This window comes from Miscanthus floridulus, chromosome 17 (assembly GCF_019320115.1).
Source record: "Miscanthus floridulus cultivar M001 chromosome 17, ASM1932011v1, whole genome shotgun sequence".
NCBI classification, from domain to species: domain Eukaryota; kingdom Viridiplantae; phylum Streptophyta; class Magnoliopsida; order Poales; family Poaceae; genus Miscanthus; species Miscanthus floridulus.
This window is the reverse complement of record NC_089596.1, coordinates 80,997,193-81,024,974: the sequence shown is the minus strand read 5'-3', so window position 1 is coordinate 81,024,974 and position 27,782 is coordinate 80,997,193. Positions and strand designations below refer to the sequence as shown.

Below are 27,782 nucleotides of genomic sequence, written 5' to 3'. Positions count from 1 at the left end.
AAACATCATTTTTAACATGCAACTTATCAAACTCCAGAATCTGTCCGGAATCCCTCCAATTTGCATTACAAAGTAACAATACTTCTACTTCGTGTAATCATTCAAAGTTTGACAACACAAAGTCTACCAATAGTTTAAGCATACCAAATACACTCAAGGAAACCAAATGGTGAAGCCCAAACTATTTCTTTATATGCCTTTATTATCTTATTTAGATACATAGGTTAAATAATAAATATATATCCAATATGCATCATAAATTCTTAAAAATTTACAGTGCCTTACTAATGCAATAAAAGGACTACTGTAAAAGTTTCATGCTATTTTATTCAATAAAACACTCTATACAAAAAAGACAAAGCATAAAGGCTTAAAATAACATAAATAGAAAACCCTAGTGAAAAGTGTCAAGCAACAGATTTCCTATTTTTCTTAGCATCCTTATGGTACTATGATTACCCCCAACAAATTTCATGAATTTTGGATTCATAAATAATTTATAAAAATTCATACAAAGATTCACTATTTATAAAAGAAAAATCTATAACTACAAATCTACATATGCACAGATCTTCAAATTTTTACTAGAGCTCATATATGTTAAGGACTGCTTACCACAAAAATTTCATAATTTTTGGAGCACAGGAACTCTAGATATAAAATAAACAATTTTGCATACATTGAAAAACACATTTCAAATCTCCATTTAAATCTACCAAAATTTCTACTGTAAGTGTCAAGATCATATTTTTCTTAAATACTACACTTCCTAAGGAACACTACCAAATTTATTGCATAATTTTTGAAGCTACCAAACTGGAGATCTAAAAATTACAAAACACACACAAATCTGCATTCAAAATGAACTAGCTTTCAATACTGCTGTCGCTGACCGGTGGGACCCGCTGACAGAGGACCCCACATGTCATCGAGACAAAAATAGAGTAGGCGGCGCTACTCTACTGGCACGGCCAGAGCTCGCTGATGGCGAACCTGTCGACGGTGACATCTTCACACGGTGATCTACTCAACCTCACGCACACGTTGCACTACTTGGTGGGACCTCTCGTCGAAGCTAGAGACTACGGCGGCGTCAATGGCGGGGCAGAGGTGCGGGTCAATGGCGTTACGCCGGTGGAAGCTACAGCGACTCGACCTAGTGCTCGGACGAGCATAACTGAGCTACGGTGAACCTATCTAGCGCTCTATTATGGCCTGCAGTGGTCGGGTTGGGTCTGACCACGGCGACGGGGGTGGCGGCGGAGCTCCGGTGAGCTCGCACATGGCGCTGGAGCTTACCGAGCTCAATCAGTGGGCACGGGTGAATGCGGTGAGCTGCTGGGGAGCTGGTGGTGCTGTTGTGGTGATGGAGCAGTAGTGGGGCAAGCCGGTGACTGGCACGGCGATGGCGGCAAGCGGCGCTGCTGCTGCGGGCGCTGCGAGCGACGAAGGAGAGCCAGGAAATGCGAAATGGAGGCACGGACAGGAGCGGGCTGTAGCTGGGGTGGTAATGGCCGGCTCAGGCACGTCGTGGCCTGCGTGGTCAGGGCAATGGCGACGCGCGGCCATCACGACGTCCACGCGGTGGCTCTGTCCTGGCGATGGTCGGCCACCGAAACTGTTCGGTCAGTTTGTCAGTGAACGCGACGATCAGCCTGACAGTGAGTTTTTCAGTTGAAATTTCTCCCGATGCAAAGCAATCCATTGAATGATTCCAAAACAAAATTTGTAGTCCTAAGTACCATCTACAATTCTTGTTCAGTGAACTCGTGCTAATTCGCAATCAAAACAAAGTTATATCATCCCAAAGATTGGTTTGTCAGGCTGTCAGTCGATATGACTTAGAAAAAATTGTATAAGTCTTGAAATGTTGATTTTACTAATTTTTGTGATCCAATTTCACACATGTTAGGAGCTGAATCAGTTAATGACCCAAAAATAAAAGTTGTTCCTTATACCAAATACTACAACTTTGCTTTAGTGATCTCCTCCATGCAAGGTCTCTAACACCTAGTTCAAATTTGGTCAAACATGTCACATTTAAATGTTGATATACTTCAAACTATGGCTTAATGACCTATTTACCCCTAACCATGAATATCAAAGTTGTTCATAATGATACTCTAAACATGTTTAAGCAATTTGCAAGGTCATTCAATCATTTCATGTATTAGTCACTCATAGAGCTATTTAAAGTAATCACATGAAACATGACTTAAAGCTTGATCATGGGAAGTGACATTCATGAACCATGTTCCATTTGCTAACCTATGTATTGCCAATATATTTTTGTGACTCATATCAACCATCTACATGTATACACTCATGATCATATGCATATACACATGGAGACATGAAATAATGAGAAAAGTTGCATATGTTCAAGGAAACCTGCGATAACAAGCAAATGTTGCAGATGTTTCAATCCAATGTTTCAATTGTAAATGCTTGTTTATGAATGCTTGATGCTCATGCTCATGTTATGCAAGTCAAGTTATGCAAGGCTAACACCCGAGGTGTTATAGCCCCTCCCCCTTATAAAAATCTCGTCCCGAGATTTGCAAGACCTACCATTCTAGGAAAAAGGCGGGATAAACTTCTCATAGATAATCTTCTCTTTCCCACGTAGCATCTTGTTCACTATGATTGTTCTACACCACCTTATAGAACTTAATAATCTTACTCCGGGTTACTCTCTCCATCTCCTCTAATACTCGAATTGGCTTTTCTTCGTAGGTCAAATCCGATTGAAGCTGCACATTGGTGGGTGCAATGGCTTCTTCAGGTACTCGAAGACATTTCTTCAACTGAGAAACATGGAAGACATCAAATATTGCACTCATCTCTGGTGGAAGTTGTAACTTATACGCAACATTTCCTTTCTGTTTCAAAATCTTGTATGGCCCCACATATCTGGGTGAAAGCTTCTTTTTCATCCCAAATCTCTTCACTCCTTTCATGGGTGATACTTTCAAGTATACATAGTCACCCACTTCAAAAGTCAGTGGTCTTCTTCTTCTATCAGCATAACTCTTCTGCCTCGATTGAGCTGCCTTCATATGTTGTTGGATGATACGTACTTGCTCTTCGGCTTCATTGACAAAGTCAATACCAAAGTATCTCCTTTCACCGGGCTCAATCCAATTCAATGGAGTTCTACATTTTCTGCCATACAATGCTTCAAATGGAGCCATTTTGATACTCGCTTGATAACTGTTGTTATAGGAGAACTCAGCTAAAGGTAACCATTTCTCCCATGAACCTTTTGAAGATATAACACAAGCTCTAAGCAAATCTTCTAGGATTTGGTTCACTCGCTCTATCTGTCCTGAAGTTTGCAGATGGTATGCCGAACTTCTGATTAGCTTGGTTCCCAAAGCCTGGTGTAAGTGCTCCCAGAAACAAGCTATGAACTGTGGTCCTCGATCTAAGATTATAGTCCTAGGTACTCCATGTAGTCTCACAATTTGGGAAACATATATCTCAGCGTATTTCCCAACTATATACCATGTGTTCACGGGTATAAAGTGTGCTGACTTGGTGAGACGATCAACAATAACCCATATTGAATCATGACCTTGTGGCGTCATTGGAAGGCCTGTGATAAAGTCCATGCTGATTTCCTCCTATTTCCAACCTGGAATAGGCAATGGCTGAAGTAATCCGACAGTTTTCATATGGACAACTTTTACTCTACTGCAGCTATCACACCTAGCAACATAGGCTGCGATCTCTTTCTTCATCTTAGTCCACCAAAAACGGGTTTTCAAATCTTGATACATCTTACTACTACCCGGATGGATAGACAATTTGGACGAGTGAGCTTCATCTAAAATTTGATTCCTCAGCTCACGATCTTTTGGTACCACAAGTCGGTCCTCAAACCATAATACACCTCTTTCATCCAATCTAAAATGCTTGGTTTCTTGCTCTTGCATTTTTCTCTTGATGTGACTTATTCCTACATCTGTCTGCTGTAGCTCTATGATTTTGCTCTCAAGTGAACAACTAATCATGATATTGTGTAGTACCGTAGGGTGTAACAAGTTGAAACCATCTTCCAATAATGCTTCTATAGGGTTGCAATGAGACTTTTGACTGAGTGCATCTGCTACTACGTTAGCTTTACCCGGATGGTAATGCACTTCTAAATTGTAGTCCTTAATTAGCTCTAACCATCTTCTTTGTCTCATGTTCAGCTTTGGTTAGGTAAAGATATACTGGAGACTTTTGTGGTCAGTATATATATGACATACATTGCCCAACAAATAATGTCTCCATATCTTTAATGCATGAATAACTGCTGCAAGTTCTAAATCATGTGTAGGGTAGTTGACTTCATGCTTTCTCAATTGCTGAGAAGCATATGCAATAACCCTTCCTTCTTGCATAAGCACACATCCCAAACCTATTCCCGATACATCACAAAATACATCGAAAGACTTTTCAATGTCTGGTTGTGCTAGCACAGGTGCTGTAGTCAACAAAGTTCTGAGGGTGTGAAAAGCTGCTTCACATTCTGGTGTCCATTTGTACTTCTCATCTTTCTGAAGTAGTCTGGTCATAGGCTTAGCTATCTTTGAGAAATCTGGAATGAAACGACGATAATATCCTGCTAACCCTAGAAAACTCCAAACTTCATGAACCGAAGTTGGGGCTTTCCAATCCATGACCTCTTGTACTTTTGATGGGTCTATAGAGATTCCATCTCTTGATAAGATGTGACCTAAGAAAGGTACTTTGCTTAACCAAAATTCACACTTGCTAAATTTCACATATAGCTTATGCTCCCTTAGTCTGGATAGGACAATCCTCAAATGTTCTTCATGATCCATCTCATTTTCTGAATAAATCAATATATCATCGATAAACACGACCGTGAACTTGTCGAGCTCGGGCATGAATACCGAGTTCATCAGGTACATGAAGTAGGCAGGAGCATTTGTTAGTCCGAAAGACATAACCAAATACTCATATAAGCCATACCTAGTAGAGAAAGTAGTTTTATGTATGTCCTCCGGTTTGATCTTTATCTGATGGTAGCCTGATCTCAAGTCAATTTTGGAGAATACTTTTGCCTTCGCTAGCTGATCGAACAAGATGTCGATGCGAGGCAACGGATATTTGTTCTTGATGGTTATAGCATTGAGTGGTCTATAATCTACACACATTCTCAGTGACTTGTCCTTCTTTTTCACAAACAAGGCTGGACATCCCCATGGAGATGAGCTAGGTTGGATAAGACCCTTGTCCAATAGATCTTGTAATTGAATTTTAAGTTCTGCTAGCTCATTGGGTGGCATTCTATAGGGCCTTCTTGATATGGGTGCCGTACCTAGCACTAACTCGATCTTAAATTCCACATCCCTATCCAGTGGTAGACCTGGTAATTCCTCTAGAAATATATCCAGAAACTCACAAACCACGGGGATATCACAAAGTGTGGTGGTTTGGATAGCACAAGCTAAATGTTGGAGTTCAAAATTGCAGGAGAGTGGTACTAGAAAAGCATTCCCTCCTGTGGGTTCTCTCAATATAATAGTATGGGTGCTAGTGTCAATAAGAACACCATGATCCTTCATCCAATTCATGCCTAAGATTACACTTATCGATAACCCGGGCAATATTATCAAATATGTTGTGTACTCCCTCCCTTGTATAGAGATGAGCACATTTTTTACTATCTTTTTGATAGAAATAGTACCCCCTGCTAAACTTATATTATAACCCCCTTTGCTTACTTCAATTATTTCTTGATCATGTCTAGATGCAAATGCTTGACTCATAAAGGAATGAGAAGCTCCCGAATCAAATAAAACAACAGCGGCATGCTTGTTGACGAGAAACATACCAGCCATGACAACTTCTCCAGCGGGCACTTCCTCAACAGCGGTATAATGCACGTATCCCGGACATGCCCTTGCGTTCGCCTGCCTCTGATTATTCTAATTTGGGTTGCCATTCTTCTTGGGGTGGGGGCATTCCTTGGCCCAATGACCCATTTGGTTGCAGTTGAAACATGGCTGATTATTCCTAGGTCCTGTGGAGCTTCCCTGACTGCCAGTCCCTTTTGGTAAGGCAATAGTGAATGCCTTACGGAATGGTTTCTGAGGTTTGCCATTCTGAGCCTTAGGTGGTGGAGGCCTAAACTTGGGTGCAGGTGGATGGAATTGTGGCCTAGCTGTGATAGGCGCTTTTGACTGGGAAGATCTAGAGGCACCTACCTCATATGCCCTCTTGTGACCCTTAGCAACGGCATGCATGTTATTGTGGTTTTCTTGGATCAAGGCATCACTAATAAACTCATTGTATGTGGCACACCTAGAATTGGCCATGGTCTTCATCGGTTTGGTACCCAGACCCCGTTTGAAGCTCTCTATCTTTTTCTCTTCAGTATCCACAAAACCTAGAGCATATCTAGATAGGTTGTTGAATATGTGCATATATTCTATGAGGGTCTTCATTCTTTGAGTGAGCCTCATAAATTTAGCCGCTTTCATGCGCATTAGGCCCGGGGGAATATGATGTCCCCTAAAAGCCAATTTGAACTATTCCCAGGTCACTCACGCATTAGTAGGTAGAGACAATAAGAAATGTGTCCACTAGATCCCTGCTGGTCCTTGCAGCTGATGAGAAGCATACTCAGCTTTCAGATGCTCTGTGACCCTCAGCAGACGAAATTTCTACTCAATGGTGTTGTGCCACTCGTCAGCCTGTAGTGGTTCCTCAGCCACCTTGAAGATTGGAGGCTTCGTATCCAAAAATTCCTTGAATGTACTGTGCTGATTTGGCTCAGCCCTTGGTTGATGTGGGTGGCCACGAGTAGTGTTTTGCGCAATGAGGCGCAAAGCTTCTTCCATTGTCCTTTGGCTCCCCAAGAACTGGGTAAAGAACTCCTGAGCGGATGGTGGCGGCGGTGGTGGTAAGTCATCATTATTGCCATCCTAGCTGCCACTAGCTCCAGCATGGGTGCGCATCATCTGCGAAGTTGCAACAATAAGCGATTATTGGTTGATGTCAAGAGATTGCAGATGAATTATGTACTCATGCCAAACTGAAATTGCTAGGGAGAATCTTAATTTCATACAAAACAAAGGCATAATCATTCATTCTCGTAACATGACACCACCAATTTGACCACTTATCACGCTCATATCGCATGCAAACTTAAATCGTGATCACCAACAAAGGACTGGAATTGCATTGATGTTCAACCAAACGTGCGATAGTCGTGCGATTAACAATATTACATGATAGTCGGATTACCAATACCAAATTCGAACTACAGGTCCATTACATGAATAAAGGTGATACATTAGCCCTTCCACTAAGTACTAAGTGATCTAATCCTTATCATGATCACTATCGAGGTCAGAGATAGGATCCTCTCCTCCCTTAGGCTCCACTTCTACCTGTTCCTCGTCCTCCTCTAGATCCATCTCTATGGCTCTAGGCAGAACATAAGGGTGTAGCTGGTTATTTAGCTGATGAACCTCCTCATGTAGGTTGTCGTTGTACTCTTCCGCATTGGCCAGCTACTGCTCTAGCTCAAACTATCGAGCTCTCAGAACATCTTCTATGGACCAGGCTTCATTCCTCTGGTGAGTTAACTGAGCCATCTCTGCATTGAGCCCCTCAATCTCGGCGTCGTGCTCCCTCTAAAGCTGACGTCGGTCCTCATGGGCATGACCAAGAGCACTAGACACACGTCTTAGGCTACCTTCTACTCCATCTAACACCTTCATCACTGCGAACATGGCACTCATGGTAGGGTTATCACTGTTCTGCCCTTCTGCTGCACCAATCTCCAAGGATCTTCCTCTTGCCTGCTGCCATGAGTCAGTGGAGGGGTTGCCCCTCGGAAAGACTCCAACCAAAGCGGCTGCCAGCTCCTGAGGAAAACGATCCATGATATCCCTTAGTATCCCAAAGGCTACCCTGTCAGCTGCTTCTTCAGCAGTCCTGCCAGTTGACTCATAACACCAACCTATCCACTCAGAACCGTCACCTCAGGGATGAACAATGGCCTCCATAGTAACCAAGAGACCCTCCCCCAATTGCTCATTCGCCTAGAAGTAGCGGGGCTCCATTCCATCAGGATAGCCTACATAGCTGAGCACTCTCCACAAGAGTGTAGGCATCCCAAACTCTCCAAGAAACGTGTGGCGTTGATGGGTACGTGGAGCAAGTTGACGGCAGGGAGCTCTTCCTCCGGTGGACTTGCGAGCGGTCTGCTTTGTGCGTGCCATCTGCACCATTAACATGTACCACTTGGTGAGAGACTAGGCCATAATGGAGAAGAGTTACATATCCGAGTAAGAAATTTATAAGGGGAGGAACAACATAATTATTTATTATCATGATGCATGCACGTTCCGTACGTCCTCACAAACTTAGGAAAAAATTTTGTTTCTAACGGTAGACACGGTGGCATACATATGTTCTCTCACGTATAACGTAACTAGTCGAGCTATACGTTTCATTGTTAGTGTACCTGCAAAAGATTTCATTTCAGCCTTAAACCCATAATGAAATATGCAGAATGCAATTGTAAATAGTTCCATATATATATACCCATACATATACTTCCGTATCAATCTACCCGACAATAATGTAAACCCACAATTAAATACGTACCATATACACATGCAAGCATGCATACATAGCCGTACCAAAACTATCTCTCCCCGACCGCATGCTCACATCTTGCGGTCATGTCACTTATCATCTTACCTTGGCATAGAGGCAATTGATCCATACATTACCACTCAAGGGAATGGCATCCATACAATAGCACACCGTATGGACGACGAAGTGAAAACCCCCATGTTAGTACTTAAATAGCCACCTAATAGTCCTTAATTTGGGCATAATAAGGTGATCATTGGCACAGTTTAGATTTCAAATACCTATTATATAACTATTAGTTGCTAGAGAAGGGTTTTTAGAAACAAAAACTTTTGTTTTAAATACACATGTGACAATTAACGTTGAATCTTGCTCTGATGCCAGCTGTCGTAGAACTAACCAATTTATAAGAGTACAAGTACAATGACCACCCGCAAGCGGTCGCACTGTCATACTTGAACCCATATAAACCCGATAGTCCATCGAGTACCACGATGGGTCTCGATAAACGATTTACAACAACCAAGATCGTACATGATTCAACATACATGCCACATATTACATAAAGTTCACAGATACATTTCATCATCAGAGTACAAATAAAAGTTATTACAAACCGAGTTTGATAGATAAAGCGGAAGCAAATAAGTTCGAAATAAAGTTTCCAACATAGTTTGATACAGTGCCAACTAGGATCACGGTCCACAAAAGCAAAGATAGAGATTAATAAAGAAGCCTGCCCAAGGCTTACTCCTCATCCACGGTGGGATAGAAGCAACTCTTGCAATAACCATGATACACAGTGCCATCTGCAATAATGGGAAATAAAACCCTGACTACGAGAAGGTACTCAGCTAGACTTACCCATCATAAACTAGAAATAAAATGACTCCAAGGATTATGTAAGGCTGTATAAGTGGAGATAGCTTGACAACATTTTGCATAAAGGCAATTGACTTAGTTGTACAATTAGGATTCCTTTATCAATTAATTATGACTATCCATCTCTAAATTAGCAACTATCCTGTGCCAAACATGTGGTATATCAATTTAAAAGCATGCAATAGTAACCATAGCAGGTATTGTACTTCCATATTCATTTGAACCATCATGTTCCATAACACAGTTACTACGATGTTGGGACTAGCCAAGTTTCTCACTATCTGGGAGAGACGGCGATTCGAATCGATTTCAACCAGCTGGGAATTTATTCTTAACACAAACCCAGGCATACCGTGCGAAGGCAGCCTTAGGTCACCTTTGGTACAACTCAGGTCCACATTGCGTGGGTCCGTACCATGCCACACAATCTGGGACACCAGATGCTAGGACGTTCAGGCCTAGCCTGCCCTTGGGCTCAGTCTGATCGTCCCCTAGAAGGAGCACACAACAGAATGGGTCCCGGACTGAGTTGAATTACTCGGCTTTGCGGTCAGAACGAGTTATCCGGCCAGCTAAGTGAGAGGTATGCGTTCAATCTTGTCAGAAGCACCAACAATGGTACGGTCCTTAATCGACACAGATAGGGATAGATCCACACCCAAGACCTCCATGTCTTGTTGCTTCTCTATCGACATCCTGCCCGGTCTCGATTTTCTTTTACCCCATGGTTCTGTTCCACGATAGCAAATATAGCCAACCGTGCTTCGGTATCCACCTATATCTCGCAGGTGATAGGACATCACCCGACTTCTACCGGTCTAAGCAGGGCTAAGCATATATTCGATCCTAGACCTATAGTGGTTAAAGGTGTAATATCTGGACAAGGAATTTATATGCATCAAGTGGTTCCATTCAACTCTTATAACCTAATGCGTCAATCATAAGTACTCAAGTAATCATTTGTAAAATACTAGGAGACTTAGAATGCTCCGGGGCTTGCCTCGCAGAAAGGAAGTGGGGCGGTGGTCAGGACACTCCCGAAGCTCTTTAGGATTCTGCTCTACGACTTTAGGAGCTGCGACTTGAGGATTCTCCTGCTGGTCCCCTTCCTCTGCTTCGTCGAATTCCAGCAACGTTATTTCTTCCTCTGATCCTAGATGCATGAATATGGCATAAGATATCATGAATGCATATATGTTAACAAGTGCATCATGTTCTACTGAGTAGGTGCATATCTCTTCTTGATTAAGCAATTAACTACTTTAACAACTCATCAACTATTTCACAAACAGCAGCTATTTATTTTACTCATAACTGGAATTCTAATTATCCAAATGCAGTGATCCTAGACTTTCTGGAAAGCTTATAAAATTACCTACAACTTTGTTATTAACCATTTTTATAGTAAACATCATTTTTAACATGCAACTTATCAAACTCCAGAATCTGTCCGGAATCCCTTCAATTTGCATTACAAAGTAACAATACTTCTACTTCATGTAATCATTCAAAGTTTGACAACACAAAGTCTACCAACAGTTTAAGCATACCAAATACACTCAAGAAAACCAAATGGTTAAGCCCAAACTATTTCTTTATATGCCTTTATTATTTTATTTAGATACATAGGTTAAATAATAAATATATATCCAATGTGCATTATAAATTCTTAAAAATTTACATTGCCTTACTAATGCTATCAAAGGACTACTGTAAAAGTTTCATGCCATTTTATTCAATAAAACACTCTATACAAAAAAGACAAAGCATAAAGGCTTAAAATAACATAAATAGAAAACCCTAGTGAAAAGTGTCAAGCAACAGATTTCCTATTTTTCTTAGCATCCTTATGGTACTATGATTACCCCCAACACATTTCATGAATTTTGGATTCATAAATAATTTATAAAAATTCATACAAAGAATCACTATTTATAAAAGAAAAATCTATAACTACAAATCTACACATGCATTGATCTTCAAATTTTTACCAGAGCTCATATATGTTAATAATAGCTTACCACAAAAATTTCATAATTTTTGGGGCACAGGAACTCTAGATATAAAATAAACAAGTTTGCATGCATTGAAAAACACATTTCAAATCTCCATTTAAATCTGCCAAAATTTCTACTGTAAGTGTCAAGATCATATTTTTCTTAAATACTACACTTCCTAAGGAACACTACCAAATTTATTGCACAATTTTTGAAGCTACCAAACTAGAGATCTAAAAATTACAAAACACACACAAATCTACATTCAAAATGAACTAGCTTTCAATACTGCTGTCGCTGACCGGTGGGACCCGCTGACAGAGGACCCCACATGTCATCGAGACAAAAATAGAGCAGGCGGCGCTACTCTACTGGCGCGGCCAGAGCTCGCCGACGACGAACCTACCGACGGTGACATCTTCACACGGTGATCTACTCAACCTTGCGCACACGTTGCACTACTTGGTGGGACCTCTCGTCGGAGCTAGAGACTACGGCGGCGTCAATGGCGGGGCAGAGGTGCGGGTCAACGGCGTTACGCCGGTGGAAGCTATGGCGACTCGACCTAGAGGTCGGACGAGCATAACTGAGCTGCATGCGACCGGATGCTCACTCGGCCAGGCGATCAGACGCATGCCAAACACTATTCATAGGATGGCACAAGTGCATGGTGGTGAGCAGACGTGGTGGCGCGTCTGGTCATGGGTGACCAGATGCGACCGGTCGTGTCTGGGAGCTCTCGGTGTGGTTTTGGACCATGACCGAACGCTGTGGCATTTTAGTCCGGTCATGACTTGCATGCACATTAAATCATGTGTGCAAGCGTGCACGAAGAGAACCATTGGGCAGCAACGGCTATTTTTAAACGGTCATGACACATGGTGGCATTGGGTGACTGGACGCGTCTAGTCTCTGCGCATGTGCATCCGGTCGATGCGCAAAAAGGTGTAACGACTATTTTTGGCCTTTGGGATATAAATAGAGGGGTGTCTTGGCCATGGTTGAGGTTGAGCACCTAGGGGAACTTTGTGTCCATTCTTGAGAGTGCTTGGGAGCTCTCCAACTCACTTGTGCTTGCTAGATTGCAAATCAAGAGCTAGTGAGTGATTCTAGTGCGATTGTATTGAGAGATTGAATTGAATGGTACTAGGTGATCGTGTTGCAAGCTGGTGGTGCTTGTTACTCTTAGAGGTTGCCATCTCCAAGATGGCTTGGTGGTGGTCTCCATCGAAGCACGCAAAGAAGATTATGCGGTGCTCCAGAGAAGTGATTGTGAGGAGGATTGTGCTCACCCCACGGGAGCCACGAAAGAGCAACTCTAGTAGAGAGAGATGCGAAGGGCGACAAGTGGTCCAGCCATGTCAAGTGCTATAGCTTGTGGTAAGCACTTCATGTGGGAGAGTGTGACTTGTGGGTCACCACTAGCAAGAGGACTGGCAGCAACCTTGGAGCTTGTCTCAACAGGGTCTAGCGTGTTGACAAGCACGTGAACCTCAGGATAAAATCATCGTGTCAACCTTGTTCTTCCCATTGGTTTGTAATCCCTTTACACAAGCTTGCAATTACTTTCATATACATTGTGCTTGTGTAGTTGCTCTTGTAATTAGTTATTAGCTTGTGTAGCTTGCTAGTTACCTTCTTGCTTATGTAGCATCGAAGTAGCTCCCTTGCGTAACTAATTTGGATTTAGTAACCTTGTTAGTTATATTGCTTAGTTTGTGTAGCTAAGTGATTTGCGCTCTCTAATTTGGCTTATGTAGCCTTGTTATTGAGCATTGCTAGTGAGCTTAGGAGCTTTGTACTTTTGCTTACTAGATTGTGTAGGAGCTCTCCTGGTTGCTTCAAGTACTAGTTGCATAGGTTTGTGTGACATTGCAAGCTAGAATTGTTAGGTGAGCTCTAGCTAGCCCGACACCTTTGTTGCCTATTTAGGATCTTTGTAAGGTGCCTGAAACTTCGATAGAGGGGTGTAGTCTTGACTAGACCGATAGTTTTAATTCTGTATTTATCTCGGTTAGCCAACGTGATTATTTTTAGAAAGGACTATTCACCCCTCCTCTAGTCCGTCATCTCGACCCTACACGTGGTATCAGAGCTAGGTCTCTCATTTGTGGTCTTCACCGACCCGAAAGGATGGCGACTTGTTGGCTAGATGTTGATTGTCCATATATTTTTTATGGCACACACTTTGCCCGGTGCAAAAATTGGATGATATGTAATTTTAAGTTTATTTGCTCTTAAATGTGGTGGATGGTAAATGTAGGCTTTTCTCATGTGTTGGATGAAGAGAATCTAACTCAAGCATAAGAGAAATATCTAGATCTCGACACCTAAGCTATTGACATCATGTATAGATCTTTCGATGATAGCATATTCGGAGAGATCATTGACATGAAGACCGCCCATGAGATATAGAGTTATCTCAATGAGAAATATGGGACGGTCTCCGACGATGAGGATGAGACCAAGGAGGATACACATGAGTGTGTTGAGCATGACCATGATTTGGTGATTGTGGAATATTGCTCCACCTCATGGTCAAGTGATGATTATGATGATGATTCTATCACAAGATCACTTAACAAGATTGATGGTGATGATGATGGATCATGCTTGGGCTATGAGAGTGATGTTTCTTCAAGCTCTCTAACTACATCACATTGCTTCATGTCACAAGGTGATACTAAGGTATCTAATGCAAATATGATTGATCTTGATTCATATGAGGAGCTTCTAGATAGATATAGTTGCATGATCAAAGTTTTAGAAAAAGAGAAGGCTAAAACCGAGAAATTGAAAATTGAAAACTCTTTTCTAAAGAAAACATGTGAACAACAAAAGCATCTACTTTATGTTACTACTTGTTCACATGAGGAGCTAAAATTGGCTCATGAGGAACTTAGTGTTGCTCATAATAATTTGGTACAAGACCATGCTTTTCTCACTAAAGAGCTTTCAAATGAGAAATCTAAAACTAGTGAGAGCTCATCACATGGGTCAATTGATCAGTCACATATTGTTGCTAACCCTCGTGATGTATGCAAGAAGCATGTATCCACCTCTTGTGATGATTTATTTGATTTGCCATGTTCTTCAATTATAGATGCTCGTTCTACTTCCATGTCTTGTGAGACTAACCTTTTGAAGGAGAACAATGAGCTCAAAAGTGAAGTGAAGAAATTGAGCAACAAGCTAGAGAGGTGCTACAACACCAAAATCACCTTTAAGCATATGTTGAACAACAAAAGAAGCTATGGTGAAATGAGTGACATTGGATTCAACAAGAGCATGACCAAGGGGGAAAGAAAAAGTGAAAGAAAGATGAAGAAGCAAGAACAAAAGAGGCTATCTCATTTTAAGTGCTTCAAATGCCATGGAGTGGGACATCTAGCAAATGGTTACCCCAATGAAGAGAAACTCAAGTTGAAGAAAGAAGAGAGGCTAAAGCATGTCAAGTGCTTCAAGTGCCACACATGGGGACATCTCAACTCAATGTGCCCAACCAAGAAACTGGTGAAGCAACAAGTGAAGCATCAACTAAAGCCACAAGTTGAGCAAGAAAAGACACCCTAAGAGCAAATCAAAATCAACCATGAAGATGGTGGTGACTTGATGATGATGAAGAAGAAAACAAGAAGGGGTGGAAGAGCAAGGCATCCAATGCTTATTCAAGATGCCAAGATGATGAGCAAGAATCAAAATGAGAATAAAATCTATGATCACATCAAGTGCTTCAAGTGTAAAGTTATGGGACACTTTGTCTCAAAGTGTCCTACCAAGCTTGAGTAGAAGGCTCAAGCAACCCATGAGAGGCAGGACAATGAGAAGCAACACATGAGCAAGAAGAAAAGGCTCAATCAAAGAGAGTTTGCTACTCATGTCGGGAAATGAGACACATGGGTAATTCATGTCCTCTAGGTAATAATTCTAAGCCCATTTCAATTGATGATAATATTGTGCTTAGAAAAGATGGTAATGGTACCTCTATAGTTGCTATCGCAAAACATCCCGCCCCTCATACTAAGGCTATGCCTAAGTATGTTGCTCCTAACTTTGAGAGGACCCAAACAAGTTTGGATACCATAAAAAAATAAATGAATGTTTGTAGGTACCATGGCATTGGAGGCTTGATTCAATGAGTTTCTTATTGTTCATCATGTATTGAATCAAGTTATAAAGCTTAGTGCATATCCAAACCCAATGCCAAATGAAAATTGAGTGAAGTCCAAGTGCTACAACATACAAGTGCTATAATTCAAGTTGTGGTGATTTATTGGAAATATTTGATGGCTTGTATATTTGAGTTGAAGCATGCTAGTGGATGATCATGATCTATAAAGGTACATCTCTAATTGATCTATTTCATTTGTTTGCATATAAGTTGATTGAATTGGATAAATATGCAAATGTTGCTTGCTATGAGATGATTGAATGGATTAAATGATTATTAATCAAGTTTGGATTGATTTGTGTTGGATAAGTTCATAAGATGACAATTAGTAAGTGGATTGAATGGATATATGTCTTGTGAAAGTATTCAACCAAGCTAGTTTCAAGTTTGATTCACATTTGTTGAAGAATATCTCAAGTGTTGAAATCTGTTATTTATTGAAAATCTGAGCTAGCTGAGATCAAGTCTGAGTTTGAGTGATCAAATCTATTTGGATTGACTTAAAATTTGGTATGCATGCTCTAGACTTATGGCATTAAATTCTATATAAATTTCATGAGAATTAGATAAGAGATGCTTTGGTTTTGGAGTGGATCTTGTCAGCCATAGTGCTGCAGTTTTTAGCATACAGCAGTGGTGGAAGAATTGAAATCTGGTAGTAATTTAGAAGTCAAATGAATCCCAAATTTTTACAGACACCAGATGACTTAGTGAGCACATCTCCACCAAATTTTGTGGCATTTGGGTTTATAGATTGGGAGATATGTATTTTTCTTTGAAGGGTACAGAATGTATCAGAAAAGTGACAACTATTGAATTAATCAAGAATCACTTTGATTGAAAGGTCCTCAAGTTAGAAAAATGTCTATAAGTGGTTGAGGAGCCTAAGCTTGATTTTGAGATGAGCTAGAAGCTTGACAAGCAAAGAGTACAAGGCTATTTGATTGTGGAGTGTACTTGGCACACATTTGGTACTCAAATTGGAAGATCAAGATCAAACTCAAGATGAAGATGAAGTTTAAGTTCTAGTGACAATTGAAAATCATTTGATAGAAAGAAAATGACTTAAACAAGTGAAAAGAAAAGGACTTAAAAGAAGGATTCAAGGTTAATCATCCAGTTAAGTCCTTCACTTGGATCAATCAATCAAGATATTTCAAGTGAGTGTCAAGAATGATTCTTTGGAAAGAAGTCACTTCTCCCTAGTGTAGGGACGTGCTGCCTTTTGTAGGTAAACTAAGTGTGGTGCTTGGAAGGCTAATATGGAAGTGGTGATCCGAGGAACATTTTGAGATGGTTAGTTAAAGCAATCAAAAGGGTTGATCAAGAAAAGCAAGCAAAACCCAAAAGAGAGCTAGTCATGATATTTCAAATGGTATTCTCACATTGGTGCTCTCATACAAGCAAAGATAAAATGAAGAAGTAAGCCAACCACAACAAGAAAGTGCACTTGATCATTAGTTGTTCTTAAATCATATGGGTGAAGAATGGACTCTATCTATGATGATTGGTCTTCACCAAGCTATAAATTAGACTTCACATTGCTATTGAAGTAATGAATTGGAATCTATATGACTATCCTCTACTCCAAGATAGCAAATGCATCATTGTAATGTGTATGATCATTTCATCCCTTACTAGTATGCGGTTAGTGCATATAGAACATGCTTGTTAGGATCATGCATGACAAATGAAAATTTAAAATTCATAGCCTACCACTATTGCTTGAATGGTTAATTGACTAGTGGTACGAGTATGAGTTTGTTCATGAGCTAGTGAACCCAAGTACTTGATTTAATTTGGATTGTCAACAAGTGACAAGTACAACCTCGATAAGATAACCTCCAAATGAGTGTGAAGAAGCTTAGAGAGGGTTCAAACCAGACTTGGAAGTCTAGGCAAATCATTTTAGTTCAAGTCAACTGAGAAGCTCATGATAAGTGACAAGAGTACAAACACAAGACAACAATGCAAATGGATATGTAGTTTTTCAAGTGGTATCTAGACTCAAATATATCATAAAGTATTCACAAGTGGTGTATAGAACAATTCATAAGTGATATCCTACAAGTGGTACTCATGAAGATAGCAAATGTTCAAGAAATAATTTTTATTGACAAATCAATTATACACGTAGTATCACATTTCTACACATGGTGTCAATCATGCAAGACGGTGGTTCCACAAGTGATCCTCAACCTTAAGTGATCATCAAATGAAGAATGCTTTCCTCATCCACAAGAGCTCAAGATTATTGGATGACCCATGCTATGACATAGGGAGAGGTGCCCCACCAATTGGTATCAAGGTCAAAGATCTTATATGTGGTATCTTAAGAGCTATACAAGTGGTGTCATTCCAATATTTGGAAGTGCCCATAAAAAATACAAGATTCAAGCCTCAACCATCTATCCCAATGCAAGTCTTTACATCAATAAGAAGCACACCTTTTATGAAAATTGATGACAAAGGAGGAGAAGTTGGAACAAAGATATGTAAATGCATCATGGGATGGAGTAGAATTGGACATAGACAATGGACAAAGAGGGAGCAACATTGAAGAATGAAGAAGGATCAAAATTCTTGGACAAGAGAAGCACACATGTAGGGGGAGCAAGCTCATGAACTTTTGATTGATTGCATTTGATATGAGCATAGTCATGTGCTTGCTTGCATTGCATAAGTTTCAAATTTGATATGCATGCTTGTGTGGTGTATGCTAGTTGTAGAACTTGAATGATGATTTGATAACTAGCTTGAATAGGATGATCGCTAGACTTGTATTTCTACACGTGGTACTAGAACCTTGCTTATAATGTTGATCTCATGAGGTCTCTAGTGTTTATGTTGTCTAGCTACTCATGGTGCTAAGGATGGTGTTAAAAGTGCAACTCCGATTGGTATCACGCTTCAAAGGTTTATTCTATATACATTAGCATCATTTGGTAGTAGTTACTCTCCTACAATTCCAGTCTATGCATATGTGCGAGCTTCAAACCAAACACTCTAGCACATATGTAGGGGGAGCTAATACTATCACTTCGGGTTTGTGGTACTTGTCCAAAATCATTTACACATGGTAACATTGCTTGGGAAAGCAACATGAATCCATTTGAGATTAATTTTCATATCTTTGTAGAGTTGTCATCAATTACAAAAAGGGGGAGATTGAAAGGTCCTTATTTGATTTTGGTAATTGAGTGACAACCTAGGTGGACTAATTATGTTTAATGTGAGATACACATATGATTAGTCCACAGGTATACTTGTGTGAGCAACTCATGCCATGATGGTGAAGATGGCTTGGATTTGTTGCAAGGCTCACATATGTGATGAAGGAGCTCATTGCCTATGAGACATGACATTGACTCATGTGACTAAGGTAGAGAAGATCAAGACAAGGCTTGGCTCGATAGACTAGTTGCAAGTGTGAAGGGCAAATTGAGTGATGACTTGGCGCCGATGGACCGAAGCAACGGTGAAGAGCAAGTGAAGTCAAGATCGATGAACTAATACGCTCATGTGATGATATGAAGTGGATCATATCATTTGTGATTGGTTGGTGCATGTGTTGCATCAACATTGGAGGAGATGAAATGAAATGCACAAGGCAAAGGTATAACCTAGGGCATTTCATTTCACCGGTCATAGGTGTGTAGATAAGTTTATGACCGGATTTAGGATAGATGGCCATACTATCAAGAGGGGCAAACTTGTTTGCATATCGGTCATCTAGTGCCACTCGAGTGATCTAACTTTGCATCATTGCTAGGATTAAGTGGCATGGCGAATTGAGTGATTAACTCCTTAAAAATGGTTGTGAAAGTGCTAACATGCTTGCAGATGATGGTGTACACTTGGTGGTGTTGGCACATTTGTAAAGGAGATGAAAATAGAGAAGAAAAGTGTGCTAAAATGATTGGAGGAGAGCACACATGCATTGCAAAGAGAGAGAGGGAGTCTTGTGTGCGCTCGGCTTCTCTTTCATTGCATGCACTTTGAGAAGGGTAAAAATAGACAAGCATTGCATGCACTCTAAGCCAAAGAGAGGAAGTGTGTGGCTGCATGCTTGCTTTGTTGACCAAGTGAAAGAAGGCACTGCGTGAAGTGAAAGAAACGAGTAGTCGTGGTGACCGGACGCTGGGTTTGGGATGACTGGACGCGTCCGGCCAAGTGACCCGAGGCGAAGGCAGTGGCTGCAAGCAACCGAACGCTGGCTCGACCAGGCGATCGGATGTGCGCTAAACATTGTTCATGGGATGACATAGGCGCATGGCGGTGAGCGGACGCGGTGGCGCATCCGGTCATGGGTGACCGGACGCGTCCTGAAATGTCTAGGAGCTCTCCATGTGGTTTTGGACCACGACGGAGGCTGTGGCATGCGCGTCCGGTCATGACTTGCATGCGCATCTGATCATGTGTGCAAGCTTGTGCAAAGAGAACCGTTGGGTGGCAACAGCTATTTTTAAACAGTTGTGACATGTGGCGGTGTTGGAGCGACCAGACGCATGCGACCGTACGCGTCCGGTCTCTGTGCATGTGCGTCCGGTCGATGCACAAAAAGGTGTAACGACTATTTTTGCCTTTGGGCTATAAATACAGGGGTGTCTCAGCCATTGCTGAGGTTGAGCACCTAGGGCGACTTTCTATCCATGCTTGAGAATGCTTGGGAGCCCTCCAACTCACTTGTGCTTGCTAGATTGCGAATCAAGAGCTAGTGAGTGATTCTAGTGTGATTGCTTTGAGAGATTGCATTGAGTGGCACTTGGTGATCGTGTTGCAAGCCGATGGTGCTTGTTACTCTTGGAGGTTGCCACCTCCTAGACGGCTTGGTGGTGGTCTCCATCGAAGCACACAAAGAAGATTGTGCGGTTCTCCAGAGAAGTGATTGTGAGGGGATTGTGTTCACCCCGTGGGAGCCACAAAGAGCAACTTTAGTAGAGCGAGACGCGAAGGACAACAAGTGGTCCGTCTGTGTCAAGTGCTAGAGCTTGTGGTAAGCACTCCACATGGGAGAGTGTGACTTGCGGGCAACCTTGGAGCTTGTCTCAATGGGGACTAGCGTGTTGGCAAGCACGTGAACCTCGAGATAAAATCATCGTGTCAACTTTTTTCCCATTGGTTTGCAGTCCCTTTACACAAGCTTGTAATTACTTTCATATATATTGTGATTGTGTAGTTGCTCTTATAATTAGTTATTAGCTTGTGTAGCTTGCTAGTTACCTTCTTGCTTGTGTAGCATAGAAGTAGCTCCCTTGCATAACTAATTTGGTTTTAGTAACCTTGTTAGTTACATTGCTTAATTTGTGTAGCTAAGTGATTTGCGCTCTCTAATTTGGCTTGTGTAGTCTTGTTATTGAGCATTGCTAGTGAGCTTAGGAGCTTTGTGCTTTTGCTTACTAGATTGTGTAGGAGCTTCCCTAATTGCTTGAAGTACTAGTTGCATAGGTTTGTTTGACCCTGCAAGCTAGGATTGTTAGGTGAGCTCTAGCTAGCCCAACACCTTTGTTGCCTATTTAGGATCTTTGTAAGATGCTTGAAACTTAGATAGAGGGGTGTAGTCTTGGCTAGACTGATAGTTTTAATTCCATATTTATCTTGGTTAGCCAACACAATTATTTTTATAAAGGACTATTCACCCCCCTCTTGTCCGCCATCTCGACCCTACACCCAATGCTGTTGCGCTCCGTCACGAGCTCGATGCGCTAGGTGCTCGCTCGCTCCCTATGCAGGCATCGTCCAGATGCTAGCGCTCGGATTGAACGTCCGAGCACTAGCAAGTCCCTTGCGGGTTTGATGCGTCCCTATAGATGGCCATCTGGCACGAGCACTACAGGTCGGCCCAGGCACGGAACTAAGAAGCACGGCCCAGGCATGGCCCGGCCCACTCCAATCATGCTCATGCCTAGCACGGCCCGGTTGTAGTGCCGTGCCTAGGCCACAATGTCGGCCCGCAGTGCCGGCCCAGGCACAACATGGTTAAAGGCAAGGCACGAGTATGGCACTACTGCCTCTGAGCCATTGATGCCCCTCCCCCGCTCCTGTCCACCGTTGGATTTGCCCGTTGGAGGGGGAGGGGTATATAACCGGCCTCACCCCCATTGCCCCGTATCCACCCAAACCCTAATTCATTTTTCACCAGCGCTCTCTCTATCTTGTGTCGCTCTCCTCTCTCACTCTCTCCTCTGCGTCTACGACACAACGACGATGACTCTCCTCTCCTCTCTCGCCTCCGACCTCCTCTCTTGTTCTTGCCCTCTGGTGGCCTCTTGAACCACCGCTAATCGGCACTAGCACATGGCATGACCATGTATACCCCTCTTCTTGATCTTGCTTCATCATTGTAGCCTCATCCTACTTGTCATCTCCATGTCGACAGTCGTCACCATCATCGACCTCACCGGATCCATGCTTCGTCGACATCGTCGGCGATTTTGGTGCTCTGGCTATGAAGGTATGGCTAACCCTAACCCTAACCCTTGCCCAAACCCTAACCCTAACCCTAGATCTATACTAACTCTTTGTTTTTCTAAAGCCATTGAGGAACCGGGGCACCGACGCGTGACGATGGCTGGATCCAACGATGACATGGTTGAGGTCGGTACCAACTAAGAGAGGCGATTGTGCTGGTTGGCCGGAGATGATGACGAGGATGACCTACGCGAGGATCCCTAGGAGCTGTTCGACCGTAGCGTTCAAGCTCCCATCGATGTTGGCGATGATCAAGAAGGCTGGCCAACAAACGTTGGGGAAGGGGATGAGGATGAGAATAGCGCCAAGCGCTCATGTCTGTCTACCTCGATAGTGTGACTAGATTTTAAGAAGCTCTTCAAAAAAGTGAATAGTAAGAAAGTCAGGTATGGAGCTAAGTGCATCCATTGCTCTAAGGAATACTCTGTGCTCTCTAGTGGTGGCACTGGTCACCTCACCCGGCATAGGGATAAATGCCCTAGGAGGAGTAAAAAAACTTGCATGTCTTAGTCACAGATCTCTTTTAATCCTGATGGTAGTATGTATAATTAGGAGTATTGTCCTATTGTTGCTCGTACTCAACTAGTTCGATTGATTGCTAGGCTTGATGTTCCTGTCTCTTTGGGAGAATCTGATGCATTTGAAGAGTATATTAAAACTGCTCATAATCCTAAATATGTTCTAGTCTCTAGGAAAACCACCACTAGAGACATGCTAAAATACTTCACTGATTGCAAGGCTAAGCTTGTTGAGACTGTTAGTTCTACCGGTGTTAATTGTGTGTCTAACCTCTGATATTTGGTCTAGTAATGCCAAAAAGGACTGCCTTAGTGTTGTTGCTCACTACATAAACTCTGATTGGCAACTAGAGAAGAGAGTGCTTGGTCTTAGACTTATTGATTGTTCCCACAATGAACAAAACATTATTGATCGTGTTGCATCTGTGCTTGCTGATTATGGTTTGACTGAAAAAGTGTTTGCTGTTACTTTGGACAATGCATCATCTAATGTATCGGCCATGCGTAAACTTAGACCTGTACAGTCTAAATATCTTGGTATTGAGGTTGTAGATGATCTTGTTGAATCACAATTAGACAATATATCATCCCTTACTATAGTTAATTTAATGTTCTTGCATCAGCGTTGTGCATGTCATATTATCAATCTGATTGTTAAGGAGGCCCTTGAGGCTCTTAAGCCTTTGATTGAAACATTTAGAACTGCAATATCATTTTTAAACTCATCTAACCAAGGAATTGCTGTATATAAAAGTTACTGCATTGCCACTGGTGTTAGGCCTAGAAAGTTTTAGCTGGACATGAAAGTTAGGTGGAATTCTACATATCTAATGCTTAAGCATTTGTTTTCTCGTAAGGCCACATTCACTACTTTTATGCATGCTCAATATCCTAGGGCTAAAGGTGATCAGTTGCTTTTAACCGATGACCATTGGGCTATGGCAGAAAAAGTGCTTAAATTTCTTGAATTGTTTTATGATTCTACAGTTGTATTGTCTAGTGTGTACTATCCTATATCTTCACTTATGATTCATTATATTGTTAAGATTGCTATACACCTAAAGAATTATGCTAATGATAGTCATATCAGACCTGTGGTTCAACCTATGATAGACAAATATAATAAATACTAGAGAGACATACCTTTGCTTTATTCTTTTGCATTCATCCTAGACCCTAGAGCTAAAATGAAAGGTTTCAATAGAGTGCTTAGGAGGTTGGGTAACCTTACTAGTACAGATTATACTACTTACCAGTTGGACACTAGAGCTCGACTTACTGATGTCTACAATAAATATGAGGAGAAATATGGATTCGTTAGGTTGAGGAGGACTGCCCCTCTTAACCTATCTAGTAAGAAAAGGTCTGCTTGGGATGAAATTTATGATGATGATTATGTTTGTGGTTTTGCTGGTGGTATGCATCCTCTAGCTGCTACTCTAAGCATGGCTAGAGATACCTCTGCAACTACCCTGCTGCAGGCTGCAAGTTCTTTAGCTTCTAATGCTTCTGAACTTGTTTCTTACTTGGACTGTGACACTGTGAACTAGTTAGATGATAATTTTAACATCTTGAACTGGTGGCATCAGTACAAACTCACATATCTAGTGTTGTCAATCATGTCTAAAGATGTTTTAACTATTCCTGTGTCCATCATATCTTCAGAATCCACTTTTAGTATGACTAGCATGATCATCGAGGAGCGGCAAAGGAAGCTAAAGCCTAAAATGGTGGAGATGCTGACATGCATTAAAGATTAGGAGGCTACAGAAGCAAGGCTGCAACACATGGTTTAGGACAAGGAGCTTGAAGAAGCATTTGAAGAACTTTATCTTGATTAGTTATCATTTATGTAATGGGACTGTAATATTATAGACTGGACTTTGATGTAAGGACAATAAACTTTATAATTGGACCTGGGCTGTACTCTTTTTTCTCTGTCCAGGGTTTCTCACAAGGGTGAGTTTTACCTAAACAGGTTTTTAATGAGGCAGCCATTGCACTAAAGCTTCCTATAAACTGTTATTTTGTTATCTCTGCCTGTGTTTGTGTTAACTGTGTTGTGGAATGCAAGTTATGTGATGTTTATTGTAAGTTTGATCTCAATTCAATAAATAAAGTGACATATCTGCTTGTCTATCTCAATTTTGTTGAAGTCATGTGCTCATTCTAAGTCAATTGAGGATTTAGACACTTTAGTGCCCATGCCGGCACGAGCACTACAGTGCCGCCGTGCTTAGTGGCACAGCATGGCGCGCCTAAGCACTTATAGTGCCATGTCTGGACCGATACTTCGGTACGACGGCACTAATAGGCATAGCACGACTAACCTACCGTGTCGCATAGTGCCGTGCCTAGCCATGCTGTGCCTGAATGTGCCCGTGCCCATGCCGTGCGGGGCGGCCCGTTTGGCTAAGTATAGGCATGTTTGGTTGCAACCCTGAATCAATTTTGCCTGAACTGGTTGTTGCCTGTACTCTGCCTGGAAGTTGTTTGGTTGGTGTCCTGGACAGTAGCCTCTACCATGTAACTCCTTCTACTAGGCAACCAAGGGCCTGTTTAGATTCCAAAAAATTTTGCGCAGTACCCGTCACATTGAATTTTGCGGCACATGCATGGAGTACTAAATGTAGACGAAAAAAACTAATTGCACAGTTGGGTGAGAAATCGCGAGACGAAAGTTTTGAACCTAATTAGTCCACAATTAGACACTAATTGCCAAATACAAACGAAAGTGCTACAGTAGCCAAAATCCAAAAATTTTCGAATCTAAACGGGGCCCAAAATCGATCGCCTGGTGTTGCATGCGTTTGCGTGGGCTTCAATTAATATGACTACTCTCTATTAGAGCAAGGCTAATAATACAGCCGGCTTGCTGGCTGTAAGGTTCCTTACAGCCTTCTCTCAGCCCACTCATATAGTAGGTAGCTTTTTATAGTTAATACATGGCCCACTTGTCTCTCTCACAGACTTTCTTGGTTCTTGTGCCCAAACTGGCTGTAAGCTTACAGCCCGCTTCTCTTCTCTCTCCTCCCATCTCTCCTCCACCTCAATATTTAGTCGGCTTACAGCCTGCTATTATATTTGCTTTTAATGAGCTAGGGGGCTCACGGTCCTACTCTCTAGGCAACACGTTTGAACCAAACAACCATCCTTCTAGCTGTCTGACCAGGCAAAAACAAAAGCATTCACAGGCAACATACAGGCAGCATCTTGTTCCAAGCAAATGATCAAGGGTTGCAAACCAAACATGCCCTATATACGTTCTCTCTCAGGTCCCAGTGTGTATGCTTGCTTTCATATCACCTTTTTTTTTGATAAAAATAGTGGTCTCATGATGATGGAGTTTTTTTTTAAGCGCTCAAGAACGTCTCATTGATCTAATGCAGGCTCAAGTACCTCTACCTGGGTGGTCAAAGTTTGAGTCTTGAGGTATGGCTTCGGCCACAGCTAGCGAGTGAGAAAAAAAACTTCCTCGTCTATCCACATCTAAAACAAGTTTTGTGGCCAACTCATCTTACAGAGGTGCCATGCCACCATGTATAGGTGAGATATGGCTAGGGATTTTCTCGATCTACGTGGAAAAAAATATTATGAAGCCGGAATAACGAGGCCTGTAGCCACGGTGAATCTATTTTTTTTAAGCGCTCATCACTTGGAAGTTTTTTTTATTATTTATAGAAAGCTCCACGCCGCCCGCGGACGAGGGTGGTGGCGGTGCCAGTGGCACGGCCACACGGTGCGGCAAGCGGCGGAGGGTGGCGTGCGCGGCGCCCGCGCGCTCGTGCCAGAGACCCCGGGCGACGGGGTTCGGCTCGACTTGGCGGCCGAGGTACGGCGTCACCTCCGTCTGTGGCCTCCGTCGCGAGATGTAGGATGCCGTGTCCATCAGGCCGGACTTCCTGCACGGCGCCGCCGACCCCTCCTCTGGCAAGCACCATTTCTACGGCGTCTTTGACGGTCACGGTTGCTGCCATGTATGGGCGCCCACCTCGTGTCATAACTCATAAGCGAATGCGTGTCAGGTGGTGCTGACCGCTGAGCGGGTGGTGTTCTTGTGCCCATCAGGTGGCCTGGATGTGCCAGGACAGGATGCACGCGCTGGTCGCGGACGAGTACAAGAAGGCGGGCTCCGGCAACAGTGCCACGGCGGCAGCGGCGGAGCCGGCCTGGGAAGAGGTGATGAAGAAGGGGTTCGCGCGGATGGATGATGAAGCCGCGAGCGGCAGCAGCAACTGCGGCCTCGCCTGCCGCTGTGAGCTGCAGAAGCCCGCGCGGTGCGACCACGCGGGCTTAACCGCTGTCGTCGCGGTTGTCAGCCCCACCAGCGTAGTCGTCGCCAACGCCGGCGACTCCCGCGCTGTCCTTTCCCACGCCGGCGTCCCCGTGCCCCTATCGGTCGACCACAAAGTAAGCTTTTGCATCCTTAATTGCTCGCACGAGTACGACACTTGTCGTCTCACCTCACCGGGCACCGCCTTGCTCGATCGCCTGCTGTTTCGTGTTCTTCTTACCTTATCCGTTGGCTTCAGCCTGACCGGCACGACGAGCTAGAGCGCATCCAGGAGGCGGGTGGCCGCGTCATCTACTGGGACGGCGCAAGAGTGCTTGGCGTCCTTGCCATGTCTCGAGCCATCGGTGAGCGTCGCGCGCTTTTCTTCGAAACCTGAGCTCTCTGTCCAAACAATCGCTAAGAATGCAATTTGCCATTCGGACGGCCTTGCTTAGTTTGAAACTGTTTGGGCGCGCAGGTGACGGCTACCTGAAGCCGTTCGTGACGGCGGAGCCTGAGGTGACGGTGACGGAGCGCACGGACGACGACGAGTGCCTGATCCTGGCGAGCGACGGGCTGTGGGACGTGGTGACCAACGAGATGGCGTGCGACGTCGTCCGGGCCTGCTTCCGTAGCAACGGCCCACCGTCGCCGCCTGGCGCGCGGCCGAACGGCGTGCAGGGCGGGAAGGCGACGGTGCCAGCGCGGTGAAGGGCGAGGACAAGGTCGACTCCGACAGGGCGTGCTCCGACGCGGCCCTGCTGCTTGTAAAGGTCGCGCTCGCGCGCCGGAGCACGGATAACGTTAGCGTCGTCGTCGTCGACCTCCGGCGGAGGTGCTGA

General features: G+C 43.0%; 1 pseudogene; it reads left to right on the top strand.

Annotated features, from left to right (window-relative positions):
• The first annotated feature begins 1,405 nt into the window (after positions 1 to 1,405).
• On the top strand, positions 1,406 to 27,782 carry LOC136515849 (probable protein phosphatase 2C 49; annotated as a pseudogene).